Source organism: Chroicocephalus ridibundus, chromosome 6 (assembly GCF_963924245.1).
Source record: "Chroicocephalus ridibundus chromosome 6, bChrRid1.1, whole genome shotgun sequence".
Lineage (NCBI taxonomy): Eukaryota > Metazoa > Chordata > Aves > Charadriiformes > Laridae > Chroicocephalus > Chroicocephalus ridibundus.
The window spans coordinates 55,064,709-55,080,312 of record NC_086289.1 but is presented as its reverse complement, the minus strand read 5'-3'; the positions used below and the strand labels follow the sequence as shown (position 1 = coordinate 55,080,312).

Genomic DNA, 15,604 nt, shown 5'->3' with positions numbered 1-15,604 from the left:
GTTCACATGCTGATGTTTCACTTCCCATTTACATTATGTTAAACGCCTAATATGGTGAAACTATGCAAATTTACTTCTATTTAGTTTCCAAATTCTGCTTTTTTGTTATGTGCATATTTAGATTTAAATAACAAGAGTAAACAATGAATTTTCCAGCAATTAATTGTTATGAGCCATTTTGTGAAGCTACTTCCCACTCTGCTCTAGATACCAATTTGTTCTTAATGATTAAAACAAACTCCAAAGTGTGGACTGCAAGGATTATGAACAAGCACAGCAACGTCTAGCTAAGTGTACTTCAAAGACATGCTGCTGGGGTCCAACTTGCTGTTTGATTCCAAATATTACCATATGATAAATATTAACAGTATTTCATCGCTAATATCACGTATATAGTAAATACTATCTGAAACTAAAAATAATCACTAATATTTATTGTGATGAAGAAGGAAAACTTCAAGCATCTAACAAATGGAGTTTACCTTCAGCTACATCCAACATTCACAAGCAAATCTATTAAGCTCTCTTAGGTAATGAAACACTCTGCATTTTAATTTGCTCTTGCTCCCCACTCCCTCCTCTTTCAGGTAGCAAGACTTCTGTTGCCTCATACTTCAGTGCTGGAAACTCAGGGTGTTACCAAAGGAGTTGCATGTTATATGCCAGAATGTACAAATTTGTGTTGTCGGTGTGCCTATGGAAGGCCTCCAAGAACCTCGGCTGTGTTACCAAACAGAAAGGGAGAGTGTCACTAGGGAACGTGGAAGCAAGATGACCAGAGTGTGAAGAAAGCAAGGACAGCCTCCTCCTGCTTGTATTAGCCGCTCAACAGCAAACCTGATGTGCATTTAAACAGGTGGGGAAAAACAGGCAGAACTAACAGAAAACTAGTTGCAAGCCTGAATACAAGTTTGGGCTTATAATTCTTACACTTCCTCTGAAACATTGAAAAGACAGAAGCTTTACAATATCCCTATTCCTTATAGCCCTTATGTATGAATTTAAGATTGGCGGGACAATGGCAATAGTAAGTGCACAGTTTACAATACAGAACATATCTAGGAGTGATTTTGAGACCAAGTTTTCTAATATAAAATTAAACAATCACGTTCCCAGGTTCTAATACAATCCTTTGCATTAATATCTACATTTATAGCAAGATTATTTTATCCCTTTCATTAACTATTTTATCTTCAATATAACAAGAGCTGCAATGCAATATATATTGATAGACTGTCTTCCTTAACGCCTCTTTACATAGAGGTTCTATAACTTTCTCTACCATCTGGTACATCCACAAGAAAAAGGGATCAAAGATTCTGTCATCTTAGAGCTGACAAATAACTCCTAGCACCACCAGCAATTTTTATTTTAAAAAAAAAAAAAAAAAGATTCCCCTCCATATTAATAAATTTGATCAGGTTTCTTTATGAAAGTTACTACATATCAAAACCAGGAAGAATAACTCAAAAAGTATGCAGCTACCAGGCTCTGCTCATGGAAGTTTGGTTGAGTTTTGGGTGGGTATTTTGAAGCCGGGTTTTTTTTTCAGAAAAAAAATGTAAAAATATCAAGCATAATTTCAGCATAGCAACACATAATGTCACACAATTTAAGAACCCCAAATTTGCACTACTCCCAGGCTAGACACAGGGGAGTGCTTGGTTTAAAACAAACAAACAAACAAAAAACCACACAAACCACAATCCTCCTCATTAAATCAACAGTTCAAATCTGGATTTGGATCCAAAAGTCAGATTTGAATAGTATTCATACATTTTACACTGCTTTTAGACATAGCACCTAGAATTACAGAACACGATGTAAAAAACACAAACCCCAAACCCTCTATTTCCCTCAGCTGCAATGCTCAGCATAGTAATTTAGACTATATGGCAGTTTTCAGCTTCATTCATTAATGAAAGCGTTTCAGTAGATTAAAGAACTACCTTATTTCTGGCAGAAGTAAAAGCTTTTCATGGCACCAGGGAACACTGCAGTGAGAGATTTTCTTCTATATTCTGAGAAGGAATCGAGCTATAGTAGTGCTAGAGCTGTGACTTGCTCTAGGTACCCTTTTCAGCACATGGGCATGAATTCTGCAGGAAGAGTAGCAATAGCAGCACTGGCAGAGCACAGAAATCCTTGGGGAATAAGGTTCCTCCATAAAGAAAGCAATCTGCTTGGCAGATCCCTAACACAGATGAGCGACTTCTTACCCGTAGTATCATAGATGCTATGGTGAATAGAACTGCTCTAACCAGCTTAAGAATAATTCTATGTTCGATACGATCAAGCTGCAAAGCAATTCCTGATGCTGAGCTGAATCATGACCATCAAGATGGAAAGAATACAGCCCTGTTAATGTTCTGTGTAACATCTCTAAAGCCACAAGACTAAAGAGGAACCTGACAAAAGCTGGACTAAAAGTGATGCGTTCTCTGACTTCTTCACAGGCAAGGTGTGGAAGGACTGAAGCAAGGAGGCAGCAGACGCATGCTGGAGAATGTATTTATCCTCCCGCTACCACTGAATTACAAGATCAATATTTACAGCAGTTTCTAGCAATAGGCACGTAAAATCTCTTTCTCTGCTAAGTAAAAATGAGCTCCTCTTCCTTCCAGAGCAAACCACCAGAGAGACTTTACCACTTCACTACATCACAACAACTTGCTTCACCTCCAAATAACAGTAGTAGTAATATACAAGGTATATAAACCTGGGCACACACAAGAGCACTGGAGCAGCAGCGTTTGCAGTTAAGAAAGCAATTCTTAAAATATGCCATAAAAATCAGAAGTCAAAAAAGCAACTCTTGCAAATGAAAGCAAAGGCTTTTCAGTATTCACGCAAACAAAAATGGTTTGACAGTGATAAAAATTTCTCACCACCACACTTAACAGCAAAAAAGGGATTTACCAGGGGGTCCAAGTCTTGAGGAAAGACCTGAAAAATATTTGCCTTAACTCCTTTCAAATTCTCTCCCATGATAAGTTAGAAAGAAAACAAAGCCCCTCTATAATCCTATTTTACTTCTCCTAAGTAAATCACAAGGAAAAAAAAATACATCACAGAAGAACAGAAAATTAAACACCACTGACACCATTTCGTTTGCCACCGCATCCCAAGAAATCTTTTTTCAGGTTAGCTGGGTCTGTTAATCACCAAGATGTAGAAGCACGAGCTGAAAGTTCCAGGAATGCTGCTGTTTCCAAAGACTCCTTATATCAAGGGTCAAATTAACCACACTGCCCGTTTTTCAAGAAAACCACCATTACATAAGTAGAAACCCTTTATTACTCCACAAATAGAGTTAAAAAACAAATTAAAAGTAGCACGCTACTTTCCTGGCCAACAAGCCCCAATTAAATTAACAATGAAGAAGCCACTTTTGGCATCAAGAGGGTGGAAAATTGTCATAATAAGTGGTATATATTAGGTCTGGCTCTTTTGAGCTTTATCAGCATAGCGCACACAGCCTGCATCTCTCGTTTTCATGAGCCCATAACCCCAGAAGATCAGTCTTAAGCACTGATATACCAGTATTTTAAAAAACAGCAAGTAGTGATGGGAGGACAAAAGAAGCCAACAAAATGCTGAAGGCCTCTTTAAATCCTGTAGTTGCATGCAATAAAAGTTGACAAGCTATCAAAGTACAAATAAATCTGAAAATACAGCAGCACGATTTGTGAAATTCATATTAAAAATAAAGTAACTTGAGGACACTAAAATGATTAGCTGCAGCTATAGACTAAGGCAAGAATTGCTCTCCCTTCTCATAAAATTTACCTAGAAATTAACTGGAACAGGAATATTAACTCAGAGAAAACTGCTATAAATAGAAGGGGGTTAATCATTCAAATTTCTATTCCCATGACAACCATACTCTAAAGAGTCTTAACTTTTTAATCTTTTAATATGATGCATTAAAAATACTTTAGCTGCTATAATATGGTCTGCTTCTACCTACTTTTTATTAATAATTTCTTTTTTTTTTTAAAATACAATAAAGGAGATTTTCTGTCAACAAAAGCATTTTCACAGATACTAGGCAAAGTGAGGCTGTGCATCAGCTGAGATGATTGTATGTACCCATTTAAATGGATTGTTTTAAATGGGGCCACTTAAAAATATATTTACCTTTTCTCTATCCTAATATAAAGCACATAAAACCTATTTGCTATTTATTTTAACTACCATAGCTGCTACGAAGTATTTTTCAATTAAGCGTCTGCATTTATCCTAAAGTAGAATCTCACATACTTTAAGGTCCATGACAGCTGACATTATGTACGTTCAAGGACGTAAACACAAGAAAAGTTTACCAAGCAAATAGCCACCTCATCCCCAATGCACCGATGAAAACATACCGTGATAACCAAACTTCTCTAAACTCACACAGCAGCCGGGTGACACACTTGCAAACAGAATCTAATTATTACAAATCCCTAGCCAGCGCTTCACCCACAGTATTTCTCACCCAAGTAAATTAATGCTGAAGCTTTCAAGTTAAACAAAATGGAGTAAAGGAAAAAAGAGAAGTTCTTTATTTAAAAAGTGGAAACAGATAAGGAGTTTCGTCATTTTGTGGTAAATAGCAAATCAAAGTGAGTTTTAATCCAGGGTATTTGCAGTGACAGAAATTATGGAAGCACCCAATATGCACACTCAATTTCAAAAGATACAGAGCTACTGCAAATCTTGATGAAACTATTATAAATTCAGATGAGAAATGAGGAAGACTTGATTGTGGTCTCAACATTACTTCTAACTTTTTAATTACATCTTCACATTCTTGCAAATCTTGTTCTTACTGAAGAATTCAATTCCTACTAAATAATGTTTCCTTTTTATGTGTACTTTCCTGCTATTCTTAATCACTGTAGCTCTTCATATACCAGATTTATGTACAGCACCCAAAGGAAGTAGAAATTACTGTCATTATCAAAAGACTGCCATATAAAAATAAACAACTTCTATGTACTTGCATTAGCTGAACTGTAAGAACTTATGCAGAATCACACTGAGCATTAAAAAATGGTACCCTAACACTTAAAGCAACAAATTACTAAAGAAAAATGCTTTCATTATTATTCGGGTAAAAAATAAAGTTAGATCATTATGCTGAGCTTACTAAAATTTTCAACATAGCTTGAGATCACCTAATTCAAGTGTAAATAAACATTTTAAATAAAAAATATTACTTCCTTATATTACTACCACTAGCGTAGACATGAAACAGTACGTCTGAAGCACTGGGGAAGTAAAACTGGCCTAGGATGAGACTCAACATATTCCATACAGTTCAATACACATCTTAATACTGGTATCTCTTTATCTTTAAATAATGTTTGACATTTTTAGATAGTTTATACACAGTTTGTAATAGTTCGTAATCATAATGAAGTTATTTAAAGAAGAGTTATTTATGTAGATGCATGTAGACTTTCTGTATATTAGAAAGTATTTTTTTATTTTTAACGAAATATAAAAGGACTTTTGCCAAAAGCATTGCATCTGTCTTATGTGGATATTAAAAAGAAGCTGAACACCACCAGCCTGGAGAACAGATAATCAGTCCCTCATCATTTTTATTATTAACAACAGAAAGGAAAGTCTCTTTTTTTGCTAGCAAGAGTTTTGTGCCAAAAATTAATGTACCATTTGCTGCTGACAATCTGCCAGGCTAATGATGCTTTTCTTCACTCAAGAGGGTTCAGAAACTACTACTCACTTTCCAGTCAGCATTTATCACAGTTTCCCAACTACAGTCCTCCCATGAAAAGAAAAACAAGACAGCTCTTCTCCACACACATACACACACCTCTTCACACTTAAATTATTACTACAAGTAAATAATTTAAAATACCTCAGCAGACACAGACACGCGTTCTTCACGTACTGATATTATGGCTTAATCCTGATGTCATGGTGCACGTAAGACTCCCATAAAACTTCCATTCAAATCTGACATGAGAAAACCGAAAGAATAAAAACATAGAATCATAGAATTGTTTAGGTTGGAAAAAGCCTTTAAGATCATTGAGTCCAACCGTTAACCTAGCACTGCCAACTCCACCACTAAACCATGTGCCTCAGCATCACACCTATATGTCTTTTAAATACCTCCAGGGATGGTGCCTCAACCACTTCCCTGAGCAGCCTGTTCCAATGCTTGATAGCCCTTTTGGTGAAAAAATTTTTCCTAATATCCAGTCTAAACATCCTCGGTGCAACTTGAGGTCGTTTCCTCTTGTCCTGTTGCCCGTTACTTGGGAGAAGAGACCGACTCCCACCTTGCTCCAACCTCCTTTCAGGTTAAGCTACATTTAAAATTTTATTTCCTACTAGGTTTGGACTCATTATTGGGTTTTTTGTTAAATTAGTAACAGGACTTATATTCTGCTGTGTCTCATTGACATTTGGCCATTTCATATGCTTACACAGACTGCATACACAGACGCGCGACCTGTTTACTGCTGTCTGTACACCAAGTACTAACTCTTCCTTGCCTAGAGGATCCCTGGTTATGGCTCAGACAATCCTCCTTAAACATCTTCACTGACATCTTGAATTGCATCCTTAGCAGGGCATATAGATAACCAGATAGCAAATTCAGAGGTCCTCCCGTGTATCAGCTGAAACAAAAGGAAGACACTCGGCACAAAAGGCTAGAAACACAAGTACTCCAAGCCCATGTGAGTTTCAGACCACCACACAAAATGGTGGACCCCAAAGGCCTTGCCTCCCCTAGCAACACCCATTTAAGTCCAAAAGGGATCAGGGAAAAAGAAACATCCCAACAATTCAACATCAGCAGAGAACAAACAGTATTTCCAGCCACCTTCAAGCAGTGAAACAAACGTGATCCAACAGCAGGCCTCCCAGTACCACGATCCAGTAACACCACCCCGAGCCCACATCTCCCCGCCATCCCACCCAGCCCCGGGCTGCTGAGGCCTCACCAGCGCCGTCCCCTCCTTCCCAGCCTGGAAGGAACTACTGGTTCCTTCCCGCCCACAGCTGGCACCAGAGTGCTGTCTTCTGCAGATTCCACCCTACAGAATGTTATACTTTGTAAAGCATAAATTATTTCCAAGCGGCACCCTCAGGCCAGGACCCCCAGGGCACTGTAAGGAACACCAGCCTATGCCTCCAAGAACCAGCTGCCTAAAAAGACACGACACTTAACAGAGAGAAGACTCACATAGGACTAACACACAGGTCCTTCATTTCTTTGGGGGTTGGGAGGGAAATAATGGGGGATTCTGGGGAGAAGGCATAAGCCAAGAGGAGTGTATTTAATGACAGACTACAGAAAAAAAAAAAAAAAAAACCTTAAAAATTTAAAAAAAAAAAAACCAGGAGTACTGAAAGGTGGATGAAGTGGAAAAAAGTACAGGCTTAAGGACCGAAGTGCTTTTCAAAAACAGAGGAAGGAATGTGAAGCATGAAGCCAATCAGTAACGGGATACAGCGCCCAAGATCATTTTTAAATGACATTTTATGTGCTTCTTTCTACTGCATCAACTTTGTACTTAGCTTCGAGTTTTTACTGACAACATTTACCTTTGTTTACCTGGTTCTCCTCTGTGTGTACATGTGTCTGTCCCCGTGTGCGTGTGCACAAACCACAGGCCAACTCACAGCCTTCCAGAGGACACAACGCTAAATAGCAATACTCACAACAGCGACAGAAAACCACCACACTGCACCACTCGAAAGCAGTCTTTTGGGGAGTTATTTGTAGTGAAACAAATGTAATCTGTCTTTAAAATCAGGTATGCTTCATATTTTTCTGTTATTAGCATTCTATACCCATGAACATAAAATTGTTCACTGAAAATAACATTTCAAAATATCACATTTCATTCTTAGAAAATAAAACGATGCAGCAATATCAAAATCTCTCTCTCAAGCGCCTTATAAAAGATAAAAAAGGCATTGCTCAACAGGTAGCTACCACAAGAATCTCAAGCACTACAAATGTTACCAGTTATTCTATTTTCTAGAGGTTTTTTTACAATATTCTCCAAACCATCTACCATCTACTCTGGTTTTTAAACTGCTTCTAGCACTCTGTAGCTGCATACAAGCACAAGTCTTCTGCATTAAATCTGTCACAACCCCACTTGACGGCAGGACTGTGAGCCTCTTTCAATGTCAGGTTGATCCTACAGAACACCAGCTATTGCACATTCCACACAAAAGCTTTCATAAACAACTCATTATTCTTATGCTTAGTTTTTTTAAATATTTCATTGCTTTGTTAAAGATACACTCTGTGCATTCAGTCAACAAAGGACTTTCAGAAACACTGAAAATTAGCAAATGCTCCACAACAATACTGTATCGTAAAACCAAAGACACACTAATATTCTTATTAATTCTTATTAACTGACAACACAAACCACAAACACGCCCGTGACTTCCACAGAACTATTTATCTACCTCTGCTATCCAAACAAGCTATTGCGCACATACTGCCAGTTGATGCAGACTCAAAACTTACATTGTCTAACTCATCTTTGAATCCTTTCATAGCTGTTTTTTAATCCAGTGGATATACGGTGTCTGGGGGCAAGAGGATGACAAGAATGACCCAAACAGTGCAAGCTCCTAATGGACTCCACATCACTTAAAAATGTTCATCAGTTCCAAATTAATGCATGAACAAAAGCCTCTGCTTTCTGCTCTGGATACAAGAAATCTGGGAACAAAAGCCTCATAAGAACATTGTGAAAAGAAGTTTAGACTCTTCAGTCTAAATCTTTGGTAGTTCCCAAAACTGATCTTCAAAAGATAGTAATGAGAACACACCGATTACTTGGGTCTCATAAAAAGAAATTAGAAATCACAGGGCTGTCGCCTCCTCCCTTCTTACAAGTAAACTCATGCAAAGAAGAAAGATACCATCACATACAGGCACAAAAATTAAACCCACAACATAGATGTTTTGGGGTTTTTTTCCATTACAGGGCATACCTTTCCCAGTGAATCGTCATAGTTTCTGTGGGGAAAAAAAAATTATTGTATTTACACAGCTATTTTATATGCAAGATTCAAAATTCTTCTTGAATCTAATATCTCAGAAGTACTTTATTATTAGAGGCAGATCTATCCCATCAGGTCAACTCACTCCATACCCCTGCCCCAAGGAACTGTACCCTACTTGTTCAAAGATTCTGTTACAAAAAAAACCCCAAAGACCAGTAGTAGTAAAAAATCTGGGGATGATTTATCAACTTAAAGTGGGAAGTAAAACTGTTCAGCACTACAGCAACACATAGAGTTAAGTTACACAATCATAAAACTACACACTGATATCGTTGATGGAGTTCCCTTAAGATATTTTGTGATGTAGAACTCACAAAGCTACTCTAAAAATCAGAATAACTATTGGAAACCATAGCAAGATATTCTGGAAAGAGACGAGCATCCTTTACAATTCAGTTTCACCATGAAAATTTAACACAACACTACTTATCAAAAATATGCAAGTTTGACAATTTTGGAAGAAACAAAAGTAAGCTACGAGTAGCAAATTTATATTTTGCATCAAGAGAAAAATTATACTACTCGTAACTCTTACACTTTTGTTAAAGTAAATACAAAAAATATTTATATATATGTAGATTTAGCTCCAAAGACACAAAATTACTCCCAAGTTCAGTTAATTCACAATTTTAAGTCAAGAGTATCTCAGATAAGAAACTGAATAATGGAAGTTCTCACAGCTGCCCCCCCTTCTTTTTTTCTTCCCCTTTTTAATACAACTGGAAAAGATTTGGGGCATTTTTCCTCCCATGGCCGAGGGCCAAAGCTGTGAAGTGGAAGCAGCAAAGAAGGTACCCGAGGACAGCCTGGGTCCGCTATTTGCATACGGCCATATTTACAAAAGGCCGTATTCTGTAGCATGCTAGCAATTAAACTTTGGCTAAAGCCTAAACTTTCAGTTTACCTAAAACTGCCAAAACCAAAACAAATAAGCAACTTGCTTGCTCCCCCCTCCAAAAAAAAAAAAATTAGCAGTGGGAGACAGTATAATTGCTCCAATCCTGCTTCTCAAAGGAAGCTTTTTTTGACACATCAGTGTCAGTATTTGTTTCTTTAATCTTCTGAAGCTAGTATGTAAATTCAATTATTTTGGTAGCTACATATGCACAAGCATTTGCACATGAGGGCCTTACTCTGCCACTCTTAAAATATGTAAATGCAACCACATTCCTGAATTTATTTCCACCTAAGGTTGAGATATAAAGATTTACCCATGTAAATTTGACTGATTGTAAAACAGATTGGTCAATGTTGCACACAAACTAACTGGTACTTCAGGCATTATACAAAAACATGTAGCCTTAACCTTGCAGAATCTCCCATTTGTGATTTTTTGACACAACTGCCACTTTGTTACCTGCTGTTACCCCTTGACAGTAAGTATACACATTACTAACCCAAAGCAAAATTGCCTGATTACAAGTTACTACTCTGATTTATAAAAATTTATTTTAAAAAAAATGTTTAATTTCTAGTGCAAGATGATTTTTGCCACCTGATCTGATGAAGTTATCGAAACAAAACACACCGAAACTTTCACCTGCTGAGTGACGGTGAGGACTAACAGCACTGCCACAAAATAAATTGTTTAATGCACTCAGACACTAATACTGAATATTCTTTCTAGCCCTCTGCAATTCGAAGTCCTCATATTCTGAGCCAAATGAATCGAGATTTGAGATGTAGTACTTAACAGCATGTGTGTCACTGCTCCAAGCGTATCAGTTTGAGTAAAAACACACATTTACTGAAAAACAAAACCAAACAAGCAAGCTTTTCTGTGTAACTGTGTAAATGATCCTTATTGCAGATTTTTCTCTCCTGGCCTGCTGTCACAGAAACCGCCAGTTGTGAAAAGGGTTAAGTCCAGGACTGAAGGGGCTGCTGCTGCTGCTACCAAGCATGTGGAGTCAGAAGGTCCACCTCAAACTCAAGCAGCCCCACGGACTTTGCATAAAACACAATGCCACATTCCACAGCCCAACCACCCACCTATTTATTTTCAGATAAGTTAACTGGTGGCAACTTTTAGAGAACCCAGGGCAAAACTTCCATGTGTATCTCTAGATCTATGAAAAAGCACTTCAGCTATTGACCTCTGTGCCTCTCTTCACTGAGACACAACACCAGCTTTCCAGCTGAACAGCCTGAACACCAGCCCGCATTTCCACCCAACTTCTCAATAATAACAGCTAGCATTTTTCCTGCACCCTCCTTGTATATACGCCATTCTGATAGTTTGTCCTGACAGAGCATAGTGCAGACACACAAACTTTAAAAAAAAAAAAGTGTGCAACGTTTCACAAGCCTATTGCCTCTATGTTCAACCTCCAAAAAAGGGAAAGGAGTGGTGAAACAAGGGAGAAGACGCAAGATACGGTCTCGCTTTACTATATCACAAGAACCAAAGAAAGAATTTTTTTTATTATTTTGTATTTTACCAAGGGTTTCCTACACTAGAATTTGGAGTTCTGACACAAGTCTATAGACAATTGGAGAACTAGCAAATTTATGACATCAGATATTCCAAGGAAGTGAAACCTGACTTAACGGAAGTGATTTTTATTCAGGAAAAACAGATATTTAAATAGGTATCAAGAAAAATATTTTAAGATGATGTATGGAGGAAGTTCCTTTTTAAATTTTTAAAATCCATTTAATTACAGGCTGAAACCCCACCCAAGCACATTTCCAAGTCATAGAATCATAGAATTGCCTAGGTTGGAAGGGACCTTACAGATCAGCTAGTTCAACCATCAGTCCACAACAAAACATTCTTGATATTACTGATATCTCTGATACTCTTTTTCAAAAGGCCAAAAAAAGAGTTAACAACAATTTTTTTTTCCAATAATCCTTTTCTTTCTCTCACTCTTCTGAAAAGCACTGCTTGGTGGCACAAAACTTCCGAAACCTGAAAAACCATCACCAGTCTGAACTGAAGCTTCTAGACTGAAGTTTCCAAATGACCTGGCGATTGATTCACCACCCACCTTAACGCGTTCCACTAGACTTCGCAACCTTTTGATAAGTGTATGGACATTCAATATTTATTTATGTGCAATTTTCTTAAAAGCAAAAGTATTACAAAGTTTTATTTCACCTTTTAATTAATCTTTGAAGACCCACAGTTGTGGGAGTCTAGCTAATACTACAGACCACAGGCCGACCAAATTTCTATGACATCCTTCATGTATTCACGTAACTTTGAACCCTAAACTACAGTCCTGAAAACATAAATAACATGTTACTGGGGTTTCTAGTAATGCCCAGCTTCAAGAACTTCCTAAGCCTGAATAAAATGCAGCATCAACAGCGTTAGCAGCAGCACTGACCTAGAGAGTACATTTACTTTGGCTACAGTTGTCAATTCCAAATGAACAAAACTCATCAACCTATCTGGTGACAAGGAAAGTCTGTAAATGCAGAAAGTTCTGGGAAAGAGAAATCCTAAGCTTTCTTGATTTTGGAAGGTATCCAGCATCAGTCTGTAAGCACACATGTGCTGGAGCTCGACAAACCAGGGATTCTGGCATGAAAGGTTTCCGTTTCTCTTTCAGGAACTCTTTGGGACTAATGAAGATTTATTCCCCCCTTACACAGCAACAGGTCCTCAAGCTGTGGAAGCGCTCAGCTGCCTGTGGAGAAAGCGTAGGATGAGAGCGCGCTGCCAAAGGGACGTCTCTGTGCATCGCCCGCCCTGGGCTGCGCAGAGAGCGAGCATCTCGCTGGCAATACGTTTCCCAAAGGCTGCTTTTCCACACGAATTCCTGCGGCTCAGAAGGAAAACAAGCGCCCAGAAACTTAGCTGGAAACAGCCGGGCGTATCGAGTAATCTGAACGTCCCTTACAAATCACAAGGCAATCACTAAGAGCGCCCAGCTTGGGGAAAAAAAAGAAATATTTAAAAAATTCTCCAGGCATGAAGCAAAGTCCGACCTTGTCCGGCGAACCCTCCCCGGGGCGCCGGCGCTGAGCACCTGGGGACCCCCCCAGTCTCCCCCAGGCGCCGGGGCCGCTCTCGGCGGGGGCCAGGCCCGGCCGAGAGGGGCACAAGGACCCGCCGTCCCGGGCTGCGTGCGCCAGCCCGGCCACTTGTCGCGGCGGCCGTTACCGCCGGGCCCTCCGGCGCAGCGGGGCCCCCGCTCACAGCCGCCGGGCCCCCCCGCCCCGCTGCCCACACCTTCCCCCGCGCCGGGGAGCGGGCACAGCCCCTCCCGCCCGGTTGAGCAACCGCCGTGTCGCAACGAGCGGCAGCCGAGAAGTGCCCTCTTCCTGCGGAGCTCGGCGCCGCGGGGCGGGGAGGGACCGAAACGAGCCGGCGGTGGCGGCCGAGGGGAAGCCCCGCCGCCACGCAGCCCTGCCCGCCCGCCGGTGCCCCGCCGCTGCCGTCCCGTCCCCTCCCCTCGGAGCGCGGCACACCCGGCTCCGGCCGCCCGACCGCACAACACCCACCTGCCGCCGCCGTCCCCCGCGCCGTCCCCAGCCAGCGCGGCGGCGCCGGCGCTCGCGGGGAGCCCGCTCCCTCAGGCCGCCACCGGCGAGGGCCGCGCCGCGCTGCCGCCTCCGCGGGCACGGAGGGGGAGCCGCGGGTTACCTAGGCGATCGCTTCGCCCTCGGGCCCCGCCCCGCCCCCTCGGCGCGGCCTGCCAATCCGCGCGCAGCTTTCAGTATCAAACGGCGGGCGGCGGCCAATGGCGCCGCGCGGCCCCGCCCCGCCCGGGCGCTCCCGGGTCCCCGCTCCCGCCGCGGCCGGGGGTGGCGGCGAGCGGCCGCAGGGCCCTGCCCCGGGCGGCGGCGTGGGACGGACCAGCCGCTTGCTAAAGCTTAAAAGAAGCTATCAAAGAGAAGGAAGGTAGAACGTAACCGGTAATCAAACAACTTTTGCACGCAGCTAGTCCCGTCCCCACCCGCCGGGATCAGCAGTAACATTCCTCCTGCCTTTAACGAACAGAGGGCAAAGCACAGCGTGTCCTTGTACGCATTCAAAAAGAGTATGATCATATTATGCATATTTTATCATCCCTATGCCAATAATCATGCTGTATTATTAGCCTTGTCTATTTTTCTCTATTCATTTTTCCAGTTATTCCAGTTTTGAAAATAGAAAGATGGATGGATTCACTTCCTCATCAACTCCACTTACTCAAGGCACTAATGATTCATTAAATTTGGATTAGAAAACATCTAGGGGATGTTTAGGTGTTTGTTCCAAAGCAACCAACCACAACACGGATTGACTGGAAGTGTATGGGAAGGACAACAATCTCCCCACTTATTTCAGCAAATGGGATTTTTGCACGAAGGCTGAGCACGCAACGCAACATCTAGACAAATCTCAGTGGAAGGGCAGAAGTCAAGGAGAAACGTTGCCTACCACCTGTCAGCTGTCTTCACAGCCCATCTGTTGGGTGTACCAATTAACAGTTCCCCTTCCTGCTTTTAACCAGTTCTTTTAAGGCCACTCAGTACTACGGGCATTGTCTCTGAAGGTCCTGCTGCTGCTTCACACCGCAGGAGTGTGGTAACTTGACTTGACTTCCCTTCTTCCTGGAAAAGGAAAAAAAAAGCAAATAGATTTCAAATGAAAGTAACTGGTTTATCAGGCAAGTGTACAGATCATGCAAAGACAGTATCATCTTTATGGATCGTGTCCTATTAATAAAGTTTAGTTCAGCACATTGAGCCACTTGTCTGTTTTGTTTAAAGTTTACATTGCTACTGAAACATATTTCTGAAAAATAAGGCATTAATGAAATCCAGTAGTGCACAAAGTCCCAGCTACGAAATTTTCAAACCATTCTACTACTTGTGGTTTTGACATTAAATATTCCAGATAGTCTTGACCTAGATATTCAAACCTTGGCTCGCTAGCTGGCCTCACTGATGATAAATGGGTTTGTGCCTGGAAAGGCTAGATAATGTTTGTTGGTTGGTTTTTTTTTGTTGTTTTTTTTTTTTTTTTTTAGAAAAAGAGCTATTTACTCTGGATCTTGCAACATGAGACGGTTGTTCTACAAGACCCAGTGCAGTCTTTGTAAAGTGTAAGTCAACTATGATGTGAGTCGTTTACTAGACTGAGCAGAGGGCTACAATTCAGAATCTTCAAAGTCTGTTTACTGCACTGACATCTTTTCAATTGAATACTGACACCTTCAAGCATCTGTGATGCATAAAGCCCCAAGCATTTAAAAAATTGTCTTGTATAGACAATTTCTGCTGTATCTATGAACACACTTCAATGAAATCTGCCCACAGAGTTTTCTGTAGGGTTGTAATCCCTGACTTCAAATTTCCTTTCCATTTTGGGTTTGAATGCCTCCAAATACAACATTAGTACTTAGCAGTGGGAGTAAAGAGATCTCAATCAGTAATTATCAACATATTTCAGATTATAGTTGCTAAACTTGCATGATATTCATGTTCTTGTCACGCATGGTGTTGTTATGGACAGCGTGTGCGATATGGAACTTCTCTTGAAACATCTTAAAGAAATGTTTTTATACCCTACGTGGCAGTGAAAAAAACCCAGACTTTAAATATAATT

General features: G+C 40.6%; 1 protein-coding gene across 4 annotated transcripts in view; it reads right to left on the bottom strand.

Annotated features, from left to right (window-relative positions):
- Nucleotides 1-15,604, bottom strand: part of PIK3CB (phosphatidylinositol-4,5-bisphosphate 3-kinase catalytic subunit beta) — a 103,440-nt gene that overhangs the window by 68,217 nt on the left and 19,619 nt on the right. Inside the window, exon 2 of one of the 4 annotated variants that reach the window (XM_063339056.1) lies at nucleotides 14,435-14,607. The exons of 1 other annotated variant lie outside the window; for it this stretch is intronic. The gene's annotated coding sequence lies outside the window, so the exon portion shown is untranslated. Of the gene's footprint in view, nucleotides 1-13,512; nucleotides 13,653-14,434; nucleotides 14,608-15,604 lie in introns of those variants that run through there. 2 more of the 4 variants (XM_063339057.1, XM_063339055.1) reach the window with 2 other exon arrangements.